The 26,798-nt window shown below is 42.3% G+C and overlaps 1 pseudogene; it reads right to left on the minus strand.

The window, feature by feature from the left end:
- Nucleotides 1–15,669: 15,669 nt before the first annotated feature.
- Nucleotides 15,670–16,887, minus strand: LOC110295359 (vacuole membrane protein 1-like; annotated as a pseudogene).
- Nucleotides 16,888–26,798: the final 9,911 nt, after the last annotated feature.

Here is a 26,798-nt window from a genome sequence, read left to right on the forward strand (position 1 = left end):
GCATCGTGTTTTGAAAGATCAAAGGGTGGTGATTTCTTATGTCCTCATGGAAAATCTTCTTAGGGCTACTGCAAAGTTTGTAATGTATGTTTCTAGTTTGTAAGGAGGGGGCAGGTTCCAGTCCCTGCATGCAGGCATGCATGTGTATGTGGAGGTCAGTAGACAACTTTGGATGCTGGTCCTCAGGACTCTTTCAATTTTGTTTGAGAGAGGGTCTCTCTTATTGGTCTGGGACATCCTCCTTCCCTCCTTGTTTGGTCACAGTGAGTCTCCCCTACTCCCTTTCTCTCTCCAGATTAGGCCATGCCCCTACTGTAGCTCTCTCTGCATGGGTAGTTGATGAGCAAGCCTGCTGTGGCCTAATAGTGCCCCACTTCATCTTCTGCAAGTGCAGTCCCACCCCCATACCCAAATAAAAGACCACCTTGAAATGCCTTGTGATACTGGCATGGTAGGCTTGGTCACGTGGCATGGAACTCCCCCAACCCTTATACAGGTACAGGATCCCCTTTGTTTATCTGGAAGTGGAGTGTCTCCCTTCAGGACGCTTGTGATGCTATCAGTGGTGATTGTCTCTCCCAATGCAGCTCCTAGTTATATCTACACACTGATTAGTAGGAAGTACCATGATGTCATACGCAAAGAACTGAAGATCAGAGTTGAAGGACATCTCCCTTGAATGCAGGTGAATAAAGAGGAGGAGCTCTGCATCCTTGAGCTGTACAGGTGTGTTGTGTCATGTCCCTTTTAAAATTAGAGGCAGATAGTCAGAATGTGTTGAGCACATTTTTTTCTAGATTTTTCAAGACACTGGAGCCTGGGCAGTCAGACAAAGCTGAGGTACACACGCTTTGCTCAGGAAAGGGAAAGACACTTTCAGAGGTGTTCTTATTTGATTGCTTCCTAGTCCAGCAGTATCTCATTGTTGTTAGAACTCTTAGACTACGTGTCTCTTTTATCCAACCACTAGCCCCTTCCTGGCCTGGTAACTGGAGATACTTGCTCAACTCCAAAGTTTAGAAGTCAGACTTCCTGTGTCAGGCTCAGCTGGTAGCAACAGTCTATTGTCATGTGGTCATGAGTGCCGCAGACCCTCTGGGTTTCTTTGTCTGCGTAGGACAGATCTCTGGGTGCATATATGGGCAAGGAGTCAAAGAAATGACAGACAGATGCACATAGGAGATTGTGTAGAATCTGAATGTAATATCAAGTCGAGCATTGAACTTTTTATACAAAAGAATAACAAGAAACCTGGTGAGATACATCCATCAAGTTACAGTGACACAATACAAAAGGAATGTATACATCAAAAGAAGATGGGGACCAGGCCACTGCCACAAAGAAGGGAGCCAGGTGTAAAGCTGGTCTATTGTTAAGCCTACAACCAGGGGTTCTGCTCTAGCAGACCTTCTCATGAATACTGCAATACCACAACCCCCCTATTTCCTGGGCCCTGATAAATTCTTGTATGAGTATAACTTTTAAGTATCTGTGGAGAATCTCCATTTGTCAGAAGAATTCACCAACTTGCTTCTAATATGCAATGTAGCCTGTACTGAAGATTTCTATCTCAGTGGGATTCCCTAACTCTTACATGGTAAACCCACCTATTAGCTAAGCCATTGTGTATGGGTGAGACTGGCTACTGCCTCAAGTAAACACTGCAGACCAGCCCGCTATTCTGGCTTGGTTCTTTGTAATGCTTAATTAGTTTCACTGTCTCTACTAGAAGTAAATTTGAATGTTACTGAATAGGTAACCTTCTCACTGAATTCCTACTGAATTCCCAGTTTTTCAGCTTCAAGGGTTTTCTGGGACATTGGAACACTGGCAAAGGCTTAGCTATGTCAGAATTCAATCATAAAAGGCACTTATAATAAAATAATACTAAAAGAGAGCGCATGGATCCATACACCAGACTAACGCAGGGATAGGGTATGAGTATACAGTGTGCAGACCTAAAAAGGCGAATCTATTAGTTAAAAACAAGAACAAGAACAACAACTTAAGCTCTGAGTCAAAAAGTAAAAGAAGTCTGTGATTATCGGATCCAGATACTTCTAGAAAGCAGTTGCATCCCATAGGAGAAATGCAATATCCCAGACACATAACATGCTGCAGGGCTTATCATGATTTCTCTAGGGAACCCCAAAGTAAAATTAGGGTTTCCCTTTCTCATGCCAATAACAGAGAACTCTCTAAATCTGCCAGCTTCCCTGTGCCCTGTACAACTTGGATTGGCAAAAATAGCACAAAGCACAAATAGCCCAAACTTTCTCTTCAGAGAGTTCAAATAGAACCCCAAACTGGTTCAGTAGAGGATCCCCAAATCGGCTCACAGGAATTCTCAAATTGACTCATGAGAACACACACACACATGCATGCACACACACATACATGCACACATACATGTGTACACATGCATGCATGCACACACATGTACACACATGCACACACACACACACACAGAGGAGAGGGTGCTGGCATGCTCCACCACTGAGAAAGAAGACAGCTGGGAAACAGACTTGGGCTTATAGTTTCCAAAACACTCATCCGCTCCAGTTCTTCTCATCACAAATTGCAAAAGTCCATATGTGTTAGCTCAGAGAGAAAGACAGAAAGTTCCAACTAAATTAGAAGTCAAAAATACACCCTCTCCTTTTGTTCAGGGACAGTGAAAACCCTGTAGTTGTGGTGTACAGTGGTGCTCCTTAATACCTGACAAAGTCTGTTATCAAAGTTCCTGCCCACAGAGGCCTGGTCCTGGGTGTAGTCATTCAACTGCATAAAGAGAAATCAGTGTAAAACATATAAAATAGGGAAATGACTTACAGTTTGGGTAGGAAGTGGGGAGCAAGCCATGCTTAACCTGCCTCTGCCTTCATCACAGCAGTATAGAAGGGGTGAAGGAATGGCAGGAAGCCAAGAAATTTCTAGATCCAGCTGTGGGTCCCAGTGGGCCAAGAAGGTCTTTTTCCAGAAGAAGGGGCAAGATCCCATCTCTATTCAAAGCTGTTGTTTCCTGTTGGAATGGTTTGTTTGTTTGTTTTTAATTTTCTTTTTAAATTTTTATTATGTGAGTACACTGTCTCCTCTCTTCAGGGAAACCAGAATATGGAATCAGATCCTATTACAAATGGTTGCTGGGAATTGAACTCAGGACCTCTGGAAGAGCAGTCAGTGCTCTTAACCTTAACCTCTGACCATCTCTCCAGTACCTCCAGCACCCAAGAAAGACAGTTTTAAACAAGCGAAGGAACAGTGCAGCCATGCTTCAGCCTGTGCTGGTCATCAGCGTGAGGGACATCCAGGGGTGGTTGGCTAGCAAGCCTGGACAGCCTGCCTGTGAGCAGCTTTTTGTACAGTTCCACTGGCACCCTGGCACCTGCAGCTGGCATCACAAGCTTCCCAATCATCGTTTTGCACCATATCCTATCCAACAGAAGTTTCCTGCCAAGTTGTTTCTTCCCTGAGTGATCTGCCTCTCTAGGCTGCTCCCTAGGTTGCTGGGTTTTTTTTGCGGGGTGGGTGGGAGGGTGGTGTGGGGTGGTGGCAGTGGCAAGGGGTAGGGTGGGGTGTGGGGCAGTGCTAGGAAACAGTGCATGTGCTCTGTTACTGAGTGACATTTCCATGCTCTTCTGTTACCAGTTGTTTGTTTGTTTTTTTCCTCTTCAGTCCTTCCTATTTCAGACTGCTTTGTAGTTTGTGATGGACATGTCCTGCATTAGTCAACAGTATGCTACATAGAAGATTCTACCGTGTTTCCTCATATTTTGGTTGTGAGCTCAACTTTAAATGGCTGGGCCATCTCTTCATCCCTACTATATTTTCTTTATGTCAGATTAACACCTCTTTTTACAATTAAAAAATAATTTAATTAAAAAAATAATTTATTTTATGTGTATGCCGTTTTGCCTTCATGTATATGTATGTATATAGCACATGCTTGTCTGGTATCTAGGGCAGTCAGAAGAACGAATTAAATCCCTTGGAACTGGGGTTACAGACAATTGTTAGCTGCTAGGAATTGAACCCAGGTTCCGTGGAAGAGCAGAGGCAGATACTCTTAACCACTGAACCATCTCTCCAGCCCCCAGATCAATGCTTCTTTTAGTGACCACTGGCTGCATGGGTCAGAACAAAATTAACCCCAGTGGTGGAGATACTTTTGTTTGTAGGGCTGCCAAAAGAAAATGCCACAGACCAGGGGGAGTTGCCAATGCATATTTGTTTTTATACAGTCTGGGGAGAAGTCCAAAGTCAAGGGGGTGTCTTTTGTCTTCACGTCACCTTGGCAATCTCTCTCTATGTCTGTGCCCAAGTTTCTCCTTCTAAGGATAAGTCATATTGTATCAGGGTCTAGTCTTCTGACCTCATTGAAACCTCACCTCCCAATCATCTTTTGAGGTACTGATGATATTTTAGTTTACAATGTAGGGGGACACAAATCACCCCTTAGTGAAAGAGATATAAAGATAGGGTTAGAGAGATGTTCAGTAGTTAACAGTACTGTCTGCTCCTCCATAGGACCCAGGTTAAAGCCCCATCGCCCACATGGCCCCTCACAGCTGTCTGTAACTCTACTTCCAGAGGATCTGACATCTTCACATTGACATACACGCAGGCAAAACACCAATGCAAATAAAAAAAAAAATCTTTTTAAAAAGGTGCCGTTGTGCTCTGTGCCCTCTGAAAACACCTAGAGTCAATTTGCTAGTATCTCCCAGGAGACCTGAGCCTGCTGAGCATGGTGTGATGAAGGGGAGGCTGAAGAATGAGAGGGAGCAGAGGAGAGAAGATCTCAGGGCTTCTATACAGTTTTAAGGACAACCTGGACAAGGGATACTCATAAGAACCTGACGGGTCAGAGAATGACTGGATGCTGAAAAGTCTAGTGGGGAGGGGGGCTGATGAGTGGACTGGCAGTGAAACAGTGCTGCCTGAGGATAGAGGGGGTATGCTAATGGCCCATAGGCTCCTCTATTTAAATAGTTGGTTTGCTGGTGGTGGAACTGCTGGAGAAGAATTAGGAGGTGTGGCCTTATTAGAGGAGGTGTGTCATTTGGACTGGGCTCTGAGGATTTCTAAAAGCCATTTTCGTGTGCCCGTCTTTCTCTCTCTCTCTCTCTGCTTCTTGCTTGCAGATGAGTATGTGAGCTCTTAGATGCCCCTTTACTCTGCCGTTATGCACTCGAGTCCTCAGAACTGTGAAATTAAGCATTTTTTTAAAAAGCTGTTTTGGTTAGGTTGTTTTGCCATAGTAACACCATAGCTAAGATGGGACATAATGAAATCAACTATGTAATACATACCAGGCAATGGGCTCTAGAAATTGCCACCTACCAGCCTGGGGCATATTAAACTTTATCTACATGTTATCCTTTCACCTGAGGGTTTTTTTTTTTTGTTGTTGTTTTTTGTTTTTTTGGTTTACTTGTTTGTTTTTTAAAGCTATTTATTTTTTGAGACTGAAAGTCACATAGGAGACAGACTGAGAGTCACATAGACTGAGAGTCACATAAAAGGCAGACTGACAACCACATAGTAGACAGACTGAGGGCTACTGAGAGCCACATAGGAAACAGACTGAGAGCCATAGATATTCACTCTGCTTTCTCAACAATGAGAACAGAGCACCTCTAGGTTCTTGTTATTTTACTGTACTCCCCCAGCACTCATTTATTTGTATTATAACTTTTTTTTTTTCCGAGACAAGGTTTCTCTGTGTAGCCCTGGCTGTCCTGGAACTCACTCTGTAGACCAGGCTGGCCTCAAACTCAGAAATCTGCCTGCCTCTGCCTCCCAAGTGCTGAGATTAAAGGTGTGCACCACCACAATGGCTGTATTATAACTTTTTATAGATGAATTAAAAATCAAAGCGTAAGGATGAATAAGAAACTGTCAGAGTCATCATGTATTCTTAGTAAATACAATAAACAGAAATGGTAGGACCACACATTCAGTGATGAAATTTGACTTCAAAATGTGTAACTGTTTGGACATGTAGCTCAGGGTACAGTGCTTGCCTCTCATGGGCAAGGGCCTGGATTGTATTCTCAGCAACACACACACACATGTGCACACACACACATGCGCAAACCCCGCCCCCCCCGCCCCCAATCAGTGCTACAGAGTAAGGGCGTATACAGAATGTAAGCATTGACTCCAAATACTAGTATGTTTTATTTAGGAGACAAATCCCAGAACTTACTTATAAAAAGGAAATAACAGATGCAGAATTACAGCAGTCCCTGTCCCCTTATACATGGGATACATGTACTGAGCCTAACTAGAGAGAGCTGAATCCTCTGTACTGGTTTTCATAATGGACATATCTTTAGTGAAGTTTAATTTATAAAGTAGGCTCAGAGGTTAACAATAACAACAAACAACAGTATGCTATAATAAAAGCATGAACATGTACCGTCTCTAAAAACAAGACAAAGACTGGAGAGATGGCACCGTGGCTAAAAGCACCTACTGTTCCCCCGGAGGACCTACGTGGCAGCTCATAACTATCTGCAACTCTAGTTCAAAGGGATGTGATGCTCCACCCTGGCCTCTGAGAGGACCAGCCATGCACGTGGGGCAAAACACAGACAATTTTAAAAAATAATAAAAAATTAAAACATTATAAAGATGAGAACTGTTTATATCTTTGGGTTTTTTTTTTCCCACTTTAAATTTCAGGCCATTTGAATGCAACTCCTGAGATGCTGCATAATGGAGAGTCTAGAAGGTAATTTTGTATAAGACAAGAAAGATTTGAAAGTTCAGTTATCGGGACTATTGCTCCTATGTTACCGTGTAAACAGGTAACAGCTATCATTCAGTGGTTTACCTCCCATATGTTCACAAATGAGTGGAACGACTAGTTCACAACAGGAAAGTCTGCATATTGAATAGGCCAACTATGAAAACTGCATCTCAACAAAATAGTGTGAGGGACACAGGCAGTATAAAGCTGGGCATACATATGAAATCCGTGAGTCCGAAAGGAAATCCTCCAAAGCCTTCTGTGTCTTTAGGTGATAATGGAGCAAGAATAATTTTGATGGAGATTTCTAAACGGTTGCTCTCTTCAGCTACATGAAATACAGAAAGAAACACACTATAAAATATCAAACTTAAATCTAGAGCAAGATTGAGTTAGAGGGGCAATATGGAATACTAATTCCAAAATTTGATGATTTTTATGAATATAGATTTAAGTTTGATCTTTACTCAGTACCAATTTAGGTGACATAAACAAAATGAACAATATAAGAAAATGTTACAGCAACAAACCTATAATATATACATAATGTTCTCTGTCTCTCTTTCTCTATCTCTGTCTCTCTCTCTCCGTATGTGTGTGTGTGTGTACAACTTAAAGCCTCATGATCAGCTTAGCCACTGGACCCCAAGATGTAGTGCTTTCATTATTCATATGAATTATAATGCTGAATGAATGTTCTCTCCATTCATTTTTCTTGGCACAGATAATAGGAAATTAAAAGATAAACTACTTCAACTACATTTACACATGAAATTAGACCTTACAAACATATCATGTACGAGATGTGCTCCTGATGGGCAACTGATGTGTGAGAAGCTAAAAACTTTCTTTATATTTAAAAAAATTTAATATCTATTATAATCTATCTATCTATCTATCTATCTATCTATCTATCTATCTATCATCTATCTATCTATCTATCTATCTATCTATCTATCTATCTATCTACAGACATACCTATCTATGCGTCCATCCATTTATCTAGTTATTTACTTGAGACAGGCCTCACTGTATATCCCTGGCTGGCCTGGAACTCCACATGTAAACCAGGCTGGCCTTGAAAGATGAGCTTGCTTCTGCTTTGAGAGTTCTGGGATCAGAGGTGAGTACCATGACATCCATCTAGAGAAGCTGAAAATGTAAAGTGTTTTCCAGATTCTAATATGTGTATCTCTTAGGAGTTCTCAGCTGAGGCTGGAGAATTGTGACCCCCAGACCAGCCTGAGTTACAAAGTAGAGTCCTCTTTCAAAAAATCTGAAATCAAGTCTGAATTTCCTTCAGGCACTGAAGTTTGCAGCAATAATCTACCAGAAATCTCCAAGCACCATTGTAATTTTAATAGCTATATTAACCAGTGAGGAACATAATCAGAATGAGAGATAGACTCTCAAAATTGAATTTAAAAACTACTGTAAATTTATGCTAAATATAAGCATTGTGCTGGCACAGGAAAGATTGTTAAACACAATAATAATAACTATAGAAAGTGAGATATGAGTCAGGAGGCTTTGGAGGCAAGAGAAGGCTATCACCTCCCAGGGAGACTGAATTCCACAGTCTTCTGAAAAATATTTCTCTATTACTTTACAATCAGGAATTTGATTTGCTTAATATTGCCTCCCAGGGTGACTGAATTTCACAACTATTTGTATATTATTTTACTGTCAGGAATTTGCTTACTTCATATAAAACTAATTTAGTTAAAAATGGTTACTATTAAAATCTTTTTTTCCATATTTTTTATTGGGTATTTATTTCAATTACATTTCCAATGCTATCCCAAAAGTCCCCCACACGCTCCCCCACCCACTCCCCTACCCACCCACTTCTACTTCTTGACCCTGGAGTTCCCCTGTACTGAGGCATATAAAGTTTGCACGACCAATGGGCCTCTCTTTCCACTGATGGCCGACTAGGCCGTCTTCTGATTCATATGCAGCTAGAGACACGAGCTCCAGGGGCTGGGTATTGGTTAGTTCATATTGTTGTTCCACCTATAGGGTTGCAGATCCCTTTAGCTCCTTGGGTACTGTCTTTAGCTCCTCCATTGGGGGCCCTGTGATCCATCCAATAGCTGACTGTGAGCATCCACTTCTGTGTTTGCCAGGCCCCGGCATAGTACTATTAAAATCTTAAAACTGCTAAGTTTAACAGTGACTTTACTTGGGAAAGGGACCTGTCCTGGGACCAGTGAAATGGCTAACTGGGGAAAGGTACTTGTCTCTAAGCTGACAACTGAGGTTTGACCTCTACTACCTACATTATGGAAGAAGGGTACAACTCTTGTAAGTTGCCATCTACACACACACACACACACACACACACACACACACACACACCCTGGCATGTACGCACATTCATAATATTCTCCCACATAATAAATAATATGTAATAAAATGTTAAAAGTTTTTTTTTAATCTGTTAAAACGGCAGTATAGGCTCATAGCGGTTCTAATATCCCAGCACATCAATGCATGACCTGACTCTCAAACCAGAGCCAATCTCACACCAGATAGCAGGAAGACATTCTCCTCTTTGCTGGTACCCATATCCTTCCCCACATCCACCGTGACCAGGCTCATGGCAAGGTCAGGATTAGAAACACTGGCCAGCTTTGTGTGGTCGCCAAAGTCTAGCTATGTATGCTCTTGAAATTTTGTTTCAAGAGATATTCTTGAACCAGACAAATGACCAATTATAATGAACATTTGCAAGTAAAACTGTTTGGGCAAAAGGGTATTTACTGTGTGACATACCGCAGCTTTGACAATGAGTTGCCCCACCCACACCCCCATGGGCTGGGTGGGGAGATTGCAAGGGCAGAGGACAGATAGAAGGGACATGGAGATGAGTGAGACTGGGGTACCTGATTCACAAGATGATTAATAGGGGCTGCAGAGATGGTAGAGTGCTTTCTAAGCAGCCACAAGAACCTGAATTCCAACCCATGTTTAATCCTAGGACTTGGGAGATAGAGGCAGGTCGAATGCTGTGAGTTTGAGGCTAGCCTGGCCTACAGAGCTAGTTCTAGGACAGCCAAGGCTATTCAGAGAAACCCTGTTTCAAAAACAAAATTAAACCTAACCAAACCAACCAAACCACCAACCAACCAAAACAAAAAGAAAGCTGGGTATGGTCATGCGCATCTGTAACACCAGCATGGGAGTTCTGGTTCCCAGCCTAGTTCCAGGTTCAGTAAGGGACTCTGTCTCTAAGAAATATGGTAGAGAATGATAGAGCAGGTCATCTAACATCCTTCTCTGTAACCCGGGCATGAGCATCTGCACACATACTCAATTGTCTATGATGGTTACAGGATATGTGCCTCACTCAAAGAGGACCAAGAGCTATTATCTCCTGTTGTTGCTGTGATTCTTGACTTCTATCTTGCGTTAGACGACACGTCAGTGTGATTTTGGGCTAGGACTCAAGAGTTCACATTTCTAATAGGTCCCAAGGGGTGCTATTGATGCTGGTCCTCAAACCACATATGGAGAGTGATGCTGGTCTGGGAACTACACACGGAGAACCTCTGCTTAAAGTGTCACCAGCTGCTTCATCAACTGGACTTTAAGCTCTGCAGGCAGGGAATTTATAGTCTCTTCCACCGCTAGGTAGCAGCACCTGTATACAAATATCTACATACAAGTCTGCTATAAATTAAAAAACCCACCCAAGCAAACAAGCAAGCTGAAGAAGCATCCTGAACTGTGTATTCTATAAACTGGGTGATAATCTAAACCTGGCAGTCAAAATACTTGTTTGTGAATAATACATACCTGTGTAAATCAGGCCGCAACTGTGAATACAGAGAAAGCAGCTAGACGCTGTGGCTTTGGGTGGGACAGTACTGTGTGGGGTGTCACCCCTCCATCTGGTGATTCAGACCGTTCCTCTCTGGAATTTGTCAAAGACGCAGAAAATTGCTCAAGGTGTTTCTTTTTTTTTTTTTTAAAGGGGGGTTTCATTTTATTTTATTACGTATATGTTCCAAAACACTGTAGCTGGAAAATGTCACTAGAATTTGCAAAAACAAAACTAGGAAACACCAGCATAGTACATAATGAATACTTTTAATTCTGGCTATCTTAAGCTTATGTAGATATAATACTTCTATAATCTATTTCCTTTTATAGTAAATGAATGAAGGGTAAGTAATACTAGAGAACTATGGAATCCTGGACTCTGTGACAGATGAAATATCCTCATGGAGTTATAAAGGGGCCCAAGGAGACAAGCAATCTACAAGCAGACCAAGTTAGTAGCGGTGGGTATTTAAAATGTCATGAAGATAACTGGAAAACACTTTCAGACACAGTTCATACTTTAATGAACATCACAAGACTGTGAGGCTGGGAATGTATCTTTTATGGTGGCCTCTTAGTCATGACTTTCACCTTTTTCCACTGCAGCAAAGGATAAGGGGATGTCATGATATGTGACTTAACATGAAATAATGCACAGCAGCCAGACAGTCTATAAACAGCAAGAGAGACAGGCTCTTAAATCAAGTCTTAAAGTCTGCTCCACATCAGAAAATTCACACTGAGTAAAGAGTGATTGCTTCTTGCAACTGCTCTATCCTCTCCTCTGGCACATTTTAATGAGACACATCTGTGGTTTGAAGGCAATCATTCTATTTTTAACCAGGGTCTCCAATGGACTCTGAAGCCCGAGTCTTGTCTTGATAAACATAGATATGTTGGATGCTTTTGACTAAGTGATAGGTTGCAGGTTTGGTCTCCTCTAGGGCTGCAAACGCAGATGAGCCACAGTGTCAGTCCATAGACACCACTCTCAGGAAGCTAGGCGTCAAACTGCAGGCGCATCAAGTCTGAGCTGAAACGTGGGACAGTATTCAAAGATTCATATGGAGAGAAAGGATGTAAAGTGCCCCATCAACCACTCTTACATTGATTTCATATTGATCTATTGAATTAAACACAAAATTTTAAATTAATTTCACCTGTCTTGTTCGTTTGGGTTTTGTGCCTGGGTCCCATTATATAGCTGTGATGGCTATTCTTGGCCGGCGCCTTGAGTACATCTAGACTTAACAAACAAACAAACAAACAAACAAAAAACAAAACCCCCAAACCAAGCAGCTGGGTACCTCTATGAGGGATTATTTTAAAATGAAATCATTTGAAGTAAGAAGACTCACTTTTAATCCAAATCTTTTGAGATAGGAAGATACAACTTTAATCCAGATCTTTGGAAGTGGGAAGATCCACATTTAATCTAAGCCATAACTTCTGATGACAGTCTACATAAAGGCCATGGAAGAAGGATGCTTTTGCTCTTTGCCTGCCTGCTTTTTGTTTTGCAAGACAATTCCTTCATTGGCATTAGAGCCTATGTGTTCTGCCATATACTGAAGACCAGCTGAGGCATCCAGTCTTATGGACTGAACAACTACTGTATTTTTGGACTTTCTTTTGGGGATAACCATTGTTGAACTACCTGGACCACAGCCTGTTAGCCATTCTAATAAATCATATATAAATATATATACATATAAATAAAAATCATGTATATACATATATGTAATATGTACATTCTTATAAATCATATATATGTGTACTTATGTATATATGGAATTTACATATACACACAGTCTATAGATTCTGTTCTTCTAGAGTAGTGGTTCTCAACCTATGGGTCACAACCCCTAAAGGGGTCATATATCAGATATCCTGCATATCAGATATTTACATTATGAGTCTTAACAGCAAAATTACAGTTATGAAGTAGCAACAAAATAATTTTATGGCTGGGGGTTACTACAACATGAAGATGTATTGCAGGGTCAAAGTGTTAGGAAGACTGAAAATTGCTGCTCTAAAAAAACCCTGACTAATACTAATACTAATAGCTCAGGCTGGTCTTGAACTTACAGAAATCCTTCTGCCTCAGCCTCTTGAATGCTGAACTTACAGACATGAGCCAGTATGTCCAGCTGTTTTTACATTTTAATGTAGCTACTGGAAAAAATGAAATAATGCGTGCTCACAGTGGAGTTTTATTAGGTGCTCCTTAGATGGTGCAAATGACTGTAGGAGAAGAGGTAGAAACCAGACAGGGAATGCCAGGCTCCAGTGGTGATTGAAACTGCCCACATGCTGCTCATCACTATGCTGACGTCTGGCATCTTCACAGGCGTGCTGGAAAAGAAACACCCATACGCCCAACAGCTGGCAGAACTCACCAATGGGATCCAGATGCAGCTTGAGCACAAGCCCTGGCAAGGACTCAGAAAACACTGGCTCTCTAATGGGCCACATCCTAAAACAGACCAGCTGTGGGGAAGTGCACAGCAATCACTGGTGAGTGGGTCACCCACCAGGGGCCTATTGAACATCGACAACTGCTGAAAACATCAACTGATTGCTACCAATCATCAAACTACCCATGTTGCTTATGTAACACTTATTATTTACTGCTCAAGGGGCTTTTCTGCAACACTAATGCTACACTCCCATGAAGCAAGCTCTAAGCTGAGGCTCTGTGGTGTCCCACCACCAGCTTTATAAGAATGGATTGAAAGTGCCTTCTCAGGCTCCAGCCCCAGATATAAGGACAGAAACTCTAGGTTTCTAGCCACTCTGCAGGTGGCTTTGAGTTCACACCATAAGACTGACAAACATTGATATGGAGAGTGGTAGCCATACAAGGGAGACCCAGGCAGGGAAGCTGGTGACTGAGGTGTAGCTGCCTCTGCTTTGGGTCTACTCTGGATGGAAAGCCGGATGTCTGTTGAACATTTTTTTAGGTGCTTCTCAGCCATTCAGTATTCCTCAGTTGAGAATTCTTTGTTTAGCTCTGTACCCCATTTTTTAATAGGTTTATTTGATTTTTCTGGAGTCCAGCTTCTTGAGTTCTCTGTATAGAATGGATATTAGTCCCCTATCAGATTTAGGATTGGTAAAGATCCTTTCCCAATCTGTTGGTGGCCTTTTTGTCTTATTGACAGTGTCTTTTGCCTTACAGAAGCTTTGCAATTTTATGAGGTCCCATTTGTTGATTCTCGATCTTATAGCACAAACCATTGCTGTTCTGTTCAGGAATTTTTCCCCTGTGCCCTATCTTCCAGGCTTTTCCCCACTTTCTCCTCTTATGGTCTGTGAGTTGTATAGTGGGTATTTTGAGCTTTTAGGCTAATATCCACTTATTAGTGAGTACATACCATGTATGTCCTTTTGGTACCTCACTCAGGATGATATTTTACTTTTCCTCCCTCCCTCCCTCCCTCCCTCCCTCCCTCCCTCCCTCCCTCCCTTCCTTCCTTCCTTCCTTCCCTCCTTCCCTCCTTCCTTCCTCCCTCCCTCCCTCCCTCCCTCCCTCCCTCCCTTCCTTCCTTCCTTCCTTCCTTCCTTCCTTCCTTCCTTCCTTCCTTCCTTCCTTCCTCTTTCCTTCCCTCCTTCCTCCCTCCCTCCCTTCCTTCCTCCTTCCCTCCTTCTCTTTCTTTCTTTCTTTCTTTCTTTCTTTCTTTCTTTCTTTCTTTCTTTCTTCCTTCCTTCCTTCCTTCCTTCCTTCCTTCCTTCCTTCCTTCCTCTCTCTCTCTCTCTCTCTTTCTCTCTCTCTCTCTCTTTGGAAAGAAAGCTGTTTATTTTCCTACCAAGCAAAACAAAATGAACAGAGTCAATCAGAAAAACGTCAAAGGACAATCACATTGAAATAAAACACAGAAACACATAGAGAAGCAAGCTTCCATCTGTTAAAACTAGAGTACAAACAGCCAAAACTAAGACAAACATGATAAAGCCTTTCTTGCTAGTGTCCTCTGATTCATACATCAACACTTCTTGTTTTTTATTAAGTAAGAGATTCTCATATATGTGAACCTCACAGTTCTGCTCAGCTTTCCAGGGCTGCCATAACACAATACCTTGGTGGTGGTTCTCTCAGGCAATAAAGAAAAGCCTGAGCGATTCTGGTTTAAGTCTAATTGGCAAGGCTGCCACTCACTTTATAGAAGTGAAAAAGAAACAACCCCCATAGTACTAAAGAAAAATGGACACAATTTTGGAATGATCAAAGATGTCTTTATAAAATTTTTCATGACTTCATTCTAAGTATACAGAATAAAAAATGGCATACTCATTTGTAAGACACCAACCATATTTTCCTTATACTGTCTCAAAATTTAAAGATCAATTTCCCCAGAGGGTGTGCAATGCATCATAAAATGGCCTTTTTGAGGGTGGGAAAGGAAGGCATATTAAATTGTTCCATGATAGACATGCAAGACTGCTATCCAATATATATAACATATACATTTGGTGACTTAGAAAAAAAAACCAATCATTTGTGACAAGCCTAAAAAGCCTGGCATATTTTTTTTAGATTTATTTATTTATTTATTTATTTATTTATTTATTTATTTATTATATGTAAGTACACTGTAGCTGTCTTCAGACACTCCAGAAGAGGGCACCAGATCTTGTTACGGATGGTTGTGAGCCACCATGTGGTTACTGGGATTTGAACTCTGGACCTTCGGAAGAGCAGTCGGGTGCTCTTACCCACTGAGCCATCTCACCAGCCCAAGCCTGGCATATTTAACAGACTTCAGAAGGTTCTGTGTGGCCGAGGTTCTCCAGTTGGACCATGTGGCCCTGTGAAAGCCTCAGAAGGCCAGTTTTTGTTAAGTTTGCAGCAGAACGTCATATCCACCCTAAAGAATACAACGTGGATTGAACTGAGGGTGGAGACCTCACCTTAACAAATAAAGCAAAAGTATGTCAGTGTAAAATATGGACTAAACTGCTTTCAGGAAGAATGTTTTAAAAATCAATACAGGTTGGAAGTGGAGATCTTCCTTCCTGGTTAGAGCCCTCCTGATGTAAGGTCTCCACCATGTTAACTTCTGCAGATAAAAACTCTCTGCTTATTTAGTTTTCTCCTCTGAGTTCAAGTGCTGCTGGATTCATTTGGCATAGCTTGTGCCGTGGAGTTAATGATAGACAGGTTAACGTAACACACCATCAAAACAAACAGCTTCTGAAACATCCAGGATAACCAGTTCTCTCCCTGCGGTGTGCCTGCTTCATTTCTATGATGACACTTCTGTTGCTGCACCTGCAGGCATTCCTGAAAAGGCTTCTGCAGAGACAGACCTATGCTGGGGACAGCACCAGGGAAAGCCACCATCTGCTCCATGACGTGTTTGATGAAAGTTACTAGAACAAAGATTTTCTGGCTATACATTTTAACGATTGCTTTTCCTATCAGGGTTGCACCAAAGAAGGCTCAAAAAGGTACAAGGAAGTGGTCCACATGTTACTCTAGCCAGGTCAAACAGGGGGTTTGGAATAGAAGCGCAGGCCAAAATTCTGAAAAATCAAACTTTCTGTACTAGTTTTTGAACTGGCAGTTTAGTCTGTTATGCACAGTCTTGTGCAGCCTCTGCATGCTCCAGCATTTCTTCAAATTCCTGATACTCTCCATCATCTGGTTCAGCACCTAAGAGGCGAACTGCCCTGGCCATGAAATACAGAGGCAATTCTCCAATGGCTGTCCCAGTACCCCACATGCAGGCTTCAATTCTCAACTTTTGAGATGGTTTTCCACAGAGAAATGGCTCCTTCAGTGCCTTCTTCATCTAGGCAAATAATCTGATCAGGATAGGGTGGCTCAGGAAAATTAACTAAATTGCATTCATAAGCAGCAAATGGAACTGAAGCTATCTGTGGGCCCAGATAAAGCAGAGAGGTGTGCAGTCCTGTTCCAAGACCAACAAAAGACAAACTCCTCAGGCCTATTCAGTAGGCATACAAAAGAAACAGCTTCTCTATCCGCTGCACATGCTGTTGGTGTGCTCCTTCCACATAATACATAGCGACAAGCACAACAAGCAGCGGTAAAAAGGACACTGCAATGCTCTGACAATGCCACAATTTTGAGATCCATTCCTTCAAAACTACAAGAGTTTCCAGAGAGAAATACTGCAAGGTAATGAGCGGCTGTCTTCACAGGACAATATACTGTCTTTCTGATCCCTTCTCTTCTTCTCACGTACTGAAGAGGGGTCTGTGAAACTTCCATTATGCTGTTCCTTATTCATTGCTACGTGTCTCTGGTCACAATTTTTTCCATTCTCTGCCATTTCATAGATCAGTAGCTCTGGAGGAGCCACTCAGATCCTGTCTTCTCTGGAGCTCAGGATCCTGGAAGCAGCTCACAACATTGACTCTCACACCAGGCGCTAGGCTCCCAAGATGATATTTTCTAGTTCTATCTATTTGCCTACAAAGCTCGTGAAGTCGACATTTTAAATATCCGAGTAGTAAATGTAGTACATTTTCTGTATCCATTCCTCTGTTGAGGGACATCTGGGTTCTTTCCAGCTTCTGGCTATTATAAATAAGGCTGCTATGAACATAGTGGAGCATGTGTCCTTGTGATATGGTGGAACATCTTTTAGGTATATGCCCAGGAATGGTATAGCTGGGTCTTCAGGTAGAACTATTTCTAACTTGGGTATTAGAATGGCTACTTTAGCTTGTTTCTTGGGACCATTTCCTTGGAAAATATTTTTTTTCCAGCCTTTTAGTCTGAGGTAGTGTCTGTCTTTGCCACTGATGTGTTTCCTGTTTGGAAAAAAAAAATGCTGGGTCCAGTCTGTTAGCCTACATCTTTTTACTGGGAAGTTGAGTCCACTGATGTTGAAAGATATTAAAGAGCAATGATAGTCCCTGCTATTTGTGTTGTTGTTGTTGGTATTATGTTTGTGTGGTTCTCTTCTTTTGGGCTTGTTGTGAGATGATTAATTTTTTGGTTTTTCTTGAGTGTAGTTTCCCTCCCAGTGTAGTTTCACTCCCTCTTGAGTGGAGTTTTCCTTCCATTATCCTCTGTGGGTCCGGATTAGTAAAAAAATACTGTTTAAATTTGGATTTGTCATAGAATATCTTGGTTTTTCTATCTATGGTAATTGAGAGTTTTGCTAGGTATAGTAGCCTGGGCTGGCATTTGTGTTCTCTTAGGGTCTGCATGACATCTGTCCAAGCTCTTCTGGTTTTTAGAGTCTCTGCTTTTTTTTTTTTTTTTTTTTTGTTTTTTGAGACAGGGTTTCTCTGAATAGTCCTGGCTGTCCTGGAACTCACTCTGTAGACCAGGCTGGCCTAGAACTCAGAAATCCACCTGCCTCTGCCTCCGAAGTCTGGTGTATGTCTGATAGGTCTGCCTTTACTTGGCCTTTTTCCTTTACCGCTTTTATTATTCTTTCTTTGTTCTGTGATTTTAGTGTTTTGATTATTATGTGACGGGAGAAATTTCTTTTCTGCTCCAATCTACTTGGTGTTCTGTAAGCTTCTTGTAAGTTTATGGCCACCTCTTTCTTTAGGTTAGGGAAGTTTTCTTGTATGATTTTGTTGAAGGTGTTTCCTGGATCTTTGCATTGGTAATGTTTACTCTCTTCTATTCCTATTATTCTTAGGTTTGGTGTTTTCATCGTGCCCTGAATTCCTGGTTATTTTGGGTTAGGAACTTTTTGGACTTTGTATTTATTTTGACGTTGTGTCAATATCTTCTATGGTATCTTCTACATCTGAGATTCTCTCTTCTATCTCTTGTATTCTGTTGGTGATGCTTGCATCTGTAATTTGTGATCTCTTTCCTAGGTTTTCCATCTCCAGGGTTGCCTTCCTTTGTGATTTCTTTATTGTTTTTATTTCCATTTTTAGATCCAAGATGGTTTTTTTCAATTCCTTCACCTGTTTGATTGTGTTTTCCTGTATTTTTAAAAGGGATTTATATGGTTCCTCTTTAAGGGTTTCTACCTGTTTATCTGTGTTCTCCTGGATTTCTTTAAGGGAGTTATTTATGTCCTCCTTATGGTCTTCTATTGTCCTCATGAAATGGAATTTTAGGTCTGAATCTTGCTTCTCAGGTGTGTTAGGATATCCAGGGCTTGTTGTGGTGGGAGAACTGGGTTCTGATGCTGCCAAGTGGCACTGGTTTCTGTTGCTTATGGTCTTGTGCTTTCTGTTCTCTATCTGGTTATCTCAGGTGTTAGCTGCTCTTCCTGTCTCTGATTTGATCCTGTTCCTCCTGTAAGTCTGTGAGGTTATGATGGACTTCCTCAAGTCAGGCTGTCTCTGCAAGTGTATTTATGATGGGCCTCCTGGGAGTCAAGCCGTCTCAGGGTGTGGGCATGGTGGTGGTGGTGGGCTGGAGCACTTGATCTGCTCCCAGGCACAGTTGTAGACCAGAATGATGATGTGTCTCTGCCAGGGCAGATAGGTCCTGTGTCCTCTGGGCCCTGTTGGGGTCCCAGTTAGGTCAGGTATTGGGGCAGGGGGTGTCTCACCTGTGAGCCTACATGTGACAGGCCTCCTGGAAGTCAAGCTGTTTCTGGGTGTGAGAGGAGGTCTGGAGTGCTGGCTCTGCCTGGGCCCAAGTTTTGGGCAGGAAGGAAGATTTCTAATCTCATTCTTATAGACTAATTGGAGGGTTTTTAAAAAAGAGACATTCCTTTTATATATTTAAAATTTTTTAGATTTGTTGACTTTATTTTATGTGTATGACTCTCTTCACATGTGTGTGTGCGCGTGCGTCATATGTGGGCACATATGCATCATATGTGGGCATGGTGTCAATGTGAAGGGTCCCTACAGATGTCAGACAAAGAGATAAGCATGAACGCCTGGTACAGATTGACTTCTTCAGCCTGGATCAGTCTTCAGGGTGTTTAGACAGTTCACTACTAAGCAGTTTTTTACCAGTGTATTTAAAACACAGTACAATTTGGGAAAAGATTTCCAGACAACAATCAGTCCAATTCCAGGCGCACAATGAAGCTTAAGGTGTGGCTACATAGAAACTCCCTTGCAAAGTCCATGTGGCCGTGAGGGTGGCTTCTATAGCTAAAAGGCCTAGAATGGTCTCTAGTGTGGTTTCTGACTGATAGCATAGAGGTCACTAGGTCATAAAGTACTTGTATCATCTTCCCTAAGGATCAATAACTGTCTAGGGGGTCTGGAATAATCAATCAATCATTCTGTGTAGTTTGGATGAGTTCTGCCTCTATAGCAAAAGGTGGGTGAAGCCTGCCTCTACAGAAAGCAAAAAGGTTCCCAGGTCATTAGCAAAATCCACTCTCAGCTTTCTAGATAGAATACATTTTTTAAAAAGTTTTTAAAATTTTATCTCCCCCATTGAGGAGATACTCTGCCCCCCCCCATCCCCCAGGCAAGGTTTCTCTGTGTAGCCCTGGCTGTCCTGGAACTCACTCTGTACACCAGGCTGGCCTCAAACTCAGACATCTTCCTGCCTCTGCCTCCCAAGTGCTGGGACTACAGGCATGCGCCACCATTGCCCAGTGAGGAGATACTCTTACATGAGTAACATTCCTGGTTTCCTTAGTGTTTCTCTGTGAGTTCCCAACATCCATTGAAGTCACAAGAGGAAGTGAGACCTGGAACTGGAGTTATTGGTGAATGTGAACCAACATTTAGGTTCTGGGAACCTGACAGAGGTCTCTGCGCTTGCCTACTCAGTCATCTCTCTAGACCCAGACTCTTTTAAATGGTTTTGTTTTTGAATTTTATACATGAGTATAGTAGTTCTATTGTTTCTATTACTCATCCTCTCCATCTAACTTCTCCTGTGTCCCTGCCTCCAATCTTTTTCTTTAACTACTAGTGTTATAATCACACATGTAGAAGAAGGAATGGAAAGATTATAAGAGCCACACTCCCCCTGCCCCCACACCCTACTGAGACCGTGGGTGTTGATTTTATGCATACATTTAGGGATGTCCACTTGGGATTAGATAATCTTGATAGGGGTTTGGCTTTGAAGCAGACTAATTCCTTCTCAGCTGTTGATTGCTGGTGGGTCTTCATCTAGGGGTAGGGTCTTTTGAAATGTCCCCTACCTACATTGGCATGTCAGTTGGTGGTGTCATTATGCAGGTCTTGCCTAGGCATCCATAGTTTTGAGATTTCATGGGTACTGTTTCCCTGTCATGTCTAGCTAGAAGGCACTATCTAGCAGCAGGGTGTCCTGGACTTCTTGCTCTTACAATCTTTCAACTCTTCTGCAGTATTCCTCATGTATAGGTTGCATTGTTGATATATATCACTTGGGGCTGGCCACTCCTTTGTCCCTTATCCTCTGTGTTTGACCATTTGTGGATTTCTGTAGTAGTGTCTGTGCTGATAATAGAAGCTTCTCTGATGAGGAGTGACAGGTGCACTTGTCTTGTGGGTATGAGCATCAGTATTCAAGATGAAGCCAGAAACAATATTGATTTAGGAAAGTAACAGTAGTAGGTTCTCCTCTAGGGACTACAGCCTCTCCAGCCACAAGTAGCTGGCTAGTACCAGACATGAATTCTCTCCAGTCCAGCTGGCTATAAGTCCAATTAGATGGATGTTGAGAGATACTCTTTTTGTTTGAGATAGGGTTTCTCTGTGTAGTCCCAGCTGTCCTGTCCTAGAACTAGCTCTTTAGACCAGTCTGGCCTTGAACTCACAGAGCTCCATTTGCCTCTGCCTCCCACGTGTTGGGGCTAAAGGCATTTGGCCAAAGGCATTTGGTCTTTAATTCTCTATGAAGCTAAGGAAGACCTTGAGTTCTGGATTCTCCTGTTTATAATTTGAGAGTGTTGGAATTAAAGGTGTGAGCCACTAGATCTTGTAGTATGGTGCTGAGGCTCAAACCCAGGATTTTCTATAAGCTATGCAGGCATTTTACCCACTGAGCTTACCTACAGTCTCTGCAGACTTATTTGTTTCAGGTTTGGACCCCGTGTACTTCCCGAGTGGTTTCTGAGGTTCTGCTTTGTGTTTACCCTTACAGTAGAGCTTAGGAGGTTTGCTTACCCTTTTTCACATGCTTCATGTGTTGGGCCCTGGCATCCACTCATAGACTCTTTGTATTCCCCAGTGTATCTCCCAGAGTGCATTCTGTTTGTTGTTTATATGCTCTTTTGTCTTTTGCACCAAATCTCTAGCCTTTTTCATCCCACCTCCCTGCTATGTTGCATCTTATGACTTGTGCCTTCATCCTACTTAAACCTAATGGATGTTTGTGGACTTGATAGCAGATCTTGGGTATGTAAAGATCCATCCAAAGTCCCAACAGCGTGAAGGGTAGCTTTTGCTTCCTGGGTCTTAGAAGAAGTTTTCGGTGGGGGACTTCAGGGAGTGTCTTTTAAAGCACCTGAGGTGGGGTGAGTCATCTACAGATAGGTGCCACAGCCTCTCCCCCCATACTCTACCAGTTGGGGCAAAGATTGTCTTACAAGCAGCAGAACTGCTCAGGATGAGGCCAATTAGGAATTTTAAACCAACAATCCCCTTGTTCTCCTCACTCCCTGGTTTTCCTGCCCAGTTGTGCTTACTCATTACTAACGATCTCCTTTCAAGGCCTGAACCTGGGGCTGGATGTCATCACACTAAGACGTTGTCTCTGGGGAAACTCCACTCGGTGCTAAAACCTGGGTCTTGGGAAGGGAAGACAATGCCCTTCCCGTTTCCTCAGTGGCGGCTCTGGTTGAGGCAGGGTTTACATAGTGGAGGAAGCTGAGCCCCAGATTCCTCCCCAACTCCCTCTGGACAAGGGTTGGCTTTAGTGACAGAAGGAGAGAGCCAGGGAGCTGGGATGGAGTGGGACACTGTAGCTAGGGGTAGTGGGATGTTCTAGGCCTGAAGGGACACAGTAGGCCCTGAATCAAGTGGGACTGACTACAGCTGACTCTGTTTTTCCTGGGGCGTGGACAATGGGGGAGAGTTCACTTATAACTATTAAGAAGAGAATCTAGAGACTGTGGAACTTCTCCCTAAATGTGTTTCTCCCTGAAGTGGCCTTCCACACCTCAGTGCTGAGAGGAGAGTCACCTTAGTTTTCACTGCTGGAGAATGTCTTTGAGGGAATTTTACTCTCTCACTCCAATGATCTCAACTAACTAACTCTCTCTCTCTCTCTCTCTCTTTCTCTCTCTCTCTCTCTCTCTCTCTCTCTCTCTGAAATGCCTTACAGTCTGGATGACTAGTATTTGGATTACACAGCACAAACTCCTCCAGTGGCTGGAGCCTCAGTGGAGCCTAACTGAATCTACTTCCCAGCTTGAGGGGCAAAGTGTAACGATTTGTAAATAGTTGCTTGAATTGTGATACAGTCACCACCATCTTCTGTAGCAGTAACTATTCCCTTCAGCCTCAACATGAAACCCATTTAGACTATATTTCTCACATTTCTTGATACAACAAACACAACAATAACCTTCCAGCATGTGGATTCCAGACTGAAGTATCTGGAACTGGCCCACTACAGAATCAGCTAATTCTGGTCCACAGCTCCTCAGGGATCCTCACAGCTGCATACCACCATGTACTCTTTGAAGAAAATGTCTGGATTCCAGGCAAGTGAGGGAGGACCTCAAAGAAAAATTGGTCAGGCATAGTGTTGAACTCCAGACAGTCTGACTCAACAGCTAATGCTGTCTCCCCAGTGCTGTACTATCTACTCCCAGACTCCCCCATTCTCAGGCTTTGTCTGGTTTTACCAATATAATAAGCCTTCTGTTTATTAACTCATGAAGAAGCAAAATAATGAGACATGTTGTGACTGTTGGGTGACGATGGGCCTGGAGTTCTTATCAGCTCCCTCTCCACCCACAGGCTTAGCTCTCCAGAACCCACACTCAGTGCTTTGCTCTGTCCACCCACTCAGCCCATTGTGGCCTAACCTTGCAGACCCAGTGGCTGAAGTCTTCAGATGATTTCCTGTTTCCTGTCAGTGTCTGCACAGAACTCAAGACTCTGTTTTCTCTGTGTTTCATTTCTACACCATGACCCAACTAAATCTGATTCTTCTGGGATCCATTCCAAAGCAGCCTTCCATGCGTCACTCAGGCATCCTTTCTGACCTTCCCTCTGCTTTCTGTGTATCAGCTGACAAACCAGGCATCTCCTGCCTTAGGATTTCAGCCCTGGCTAGTCTGACCTCCTTCAGCTATTGCCTGATGTCTCTTTTATACTGCTTATAATCTTCTCACTTGTTTTTTGTTACTGTTGTTCTTGAGACAGAATCATGTATGTCACCCAGACTGGCCTTGAGCTCAAAACTCTCCTGCCTCCACCTCCTGAATGCTGAGATTACAGTCTGACTTAATATGAAATATATTTATTTATTATGCTCATTTTATTACTTGTCTCACTCTCAAGAACACAACCTCCATTATTTACAAGAATATTTTTTTCTGTTGTATTCATTAAGTATCCCAAAAGTCTAGGGAAGTTTTTAGGAAGAGAGTGGGTACATTTCAGATTTTTATCAAATGAATGAATGAATGAATGAATGAATGAATACTACACAAAACCCATGAATTTAAATCCTCATGAGACATAACCATCCCAGGATCCCCATCAGTATTACACTTCTACTATCCTGCTGATCCTTTCCAGACATTCAAAGTCATCTCTGCCTCTCAAATACCCAGTTTACCACTCCAGACCAATACTGATAACCTGTAAGCCAAGAACTACATACCCACTGAGAAGACAAGACAACCTCCCTGAGTCCTAGATACTGGCACATGTGGTCACGACCCTCTTGACTCACAGTCATAGACTGCCCTCAATTTTCAATCACTGAACTGCATTTTGAATGTACTTTTCTGGTTGTTTCTGTTTCTCACGTTGATGCCTAGTTTTCAAACTGCTTGAATTTGATTCTTGGCTCCATCACAAGCTTTTACTGTCTCTGAGCCTCATGTTCCTCCTCTAGTAAGTGAAGATTATACATAGATCATAAGCCTGTGGTGAAGTTGACAGCTGATATATACAGTATATGGAATAGTGAAAGGCCCAGCAAATGTCAACCATCATTATTAGCACTTTATATTCATAACCAATATTAAAAACATCGCCTTTTTATTCTCAGTGTCTCATTAGTGTGTTTAGCCTGTGACATTGTAATATGCTATTGTCATCTACAAGTTCACATTTGAAAACAATCGAGTTATCAAAAGAAGTGAAAAAATTCCAGACAATGGTGATACACACTTTTAGTTCCAGCACTTGGGAGGCAGGTGGATCTCTGAGTTTAAGGCCTGGTCTACAGAGTGAGTTCCAGGGCAATCAGGGCTATACAAAGAAACCCTGTCTCAGGGCTGAAGAGATGGCTCAGCAGTTAAGAGCACCCACCATCTGCTCTTTCAGAGGTCTTGAGTTCAACTGATCTGATGTCCTCTTCTGGCACACAAGTGTACATACAGATAGAGCACTCATATATGAAATAAATAAATTTAAAAGAAAAGAAAAGAAAAGAAAAAAGTTAGAAAAAGAAACCCTGTTTCAACCCTACCCTTCAAAGTGGAGGAAAATCCTTATGCTTTAAGGTTATGAACTTGGTGTTGGGCCACTGACTTAGCAATCTTGGGGTACATGTAACTCACAGACTGTGGATTGTACACACCAGGTAGGAATTTGCTCAGGCAGAGTTTGTTGCATAGACAAATGAATGCATGGAGAGAGTCATCTTGCTGTAGAGGCATATACTATCATTTCCATTGAGAAAATACTCTGCATGTAACACAGTAGAGGAAGTGGATTTTGTGAGCACACAGGACAATTTCTGCTTTTATTTCTCAGAAAATATTTTGGAAGGAAATTTAAAAAAGGATGCCCCACTAGATAGCTCTGAAAGCTGTGGTGGTGGAGGGTATAGACTGTGGAAAGGCAAGGGTTCAGTTATTGCTTGTCTCCATCTATCTCTCTCATTACTTGCCTGCTATAAAGGCATCAATCATAGTGGTGTGAGTGTGTGTGCGTGTGTTGAGGGGTCAATCAGTTAAAAATGTGTGATAATTATATTAATTATAATGGGTTTTAAAAAATGACTACAGCATAGATGTCATAGAGGGTCAGGGATGATAAAGTACAAACTACTGAATGTTTTCTGGACTAAGCCAAATAAAACAAAAGCCTGAAATTACATTGGGCAAGCATGAAGACAGAGGCTGTCTGTGATGAGTGGCTCAATTTACCCCATTCAATGTCTCCTTCCTGTTTCTGTTGGCTTCATACGTTTGGAGAGGGTTGATGGGCAAGAGATAGAGGAAGGAAGCTGGTGGTAAGTGCTGTCTTTACCCTCAAGTCTCCTAGGAAATGTGACTTGTCTGAAATTGCTTGCATAGTTTTAAAGAAATAACTTGTACATGACTAATGTAGTTCAGTCCTAGAAACAGGAATTTCTTTAGACTGCCCCGGGGTCACAGCAAGAGGGACCAAGGAAGAGGCGTGCGCGCGCGCACACACACACACACACACACACACACACACACACACACACACACACACACACACACACAGAGACAGAGACAGAGAGAGGAGACATGCAGATACTTTGTGTCATAAAGCCAAGTACTCACCCTCTGTTGAGCCCTCAGGCTCATACAGGAGATGCTTGTCAGCCATACTTGGCTTGTGGCTTTAAATTGAATAACCACTTTCTAGGCACCCTGAATACTGCACTTTTTGAGAATTGACTTACTCATTAAAAAGATCTTAGCCCCAGTACATACAGAACATGGAGGCTCACAAAAAGGTTTTCAAAGTTGCCCAGGCTTAGTTAGGCATGGCAATGCACTTCTTTAATCCCAGCACTCAGGAGGCAGAGGCAGGCAGACCTCTGTGGGTTTGAGGCCAGCCTAATCTACAAAGTGAGTTCCAGAACAGTCAGATCTGTCTTGAAAAACAAAACCAATAAAAAATAAAGGTTGTCACAGATTTGGTCTATACACACACACCACCACCACCACCGTTGCCACCGCCGCACCACCACCACCATCACCACCAAATAATATTTAAAAAGCCCATGACAATTAATATAATTATCATACACTTTTAACTGATTGACTCCTCAACACACACACACACACACACACACACACACACACACACACACCATTATTATCTTTATAAAAGGCAAGTGATTGGGTGTGTGTGGGGGAATGGAGTCAACAAAATAACCAAACTGTTGCTAAAAACTGAAAGCGGCTTTGTGTCA

Source organism: Mus caroli, unplaced genomic scaffold (genome assembly GCF_978045245.1).
Source record: "Mus caroli unplaced genomic scaffold, Mus_caroli_1 scaffold_4, whole genome shotgun sequence".
Taxonomy (NCBI): domain Eukaryota; kingdom Metazoa; phylum Chordata; class Mammalia; order Rodentia; family Muridae; genus Mus; species Mus caroli.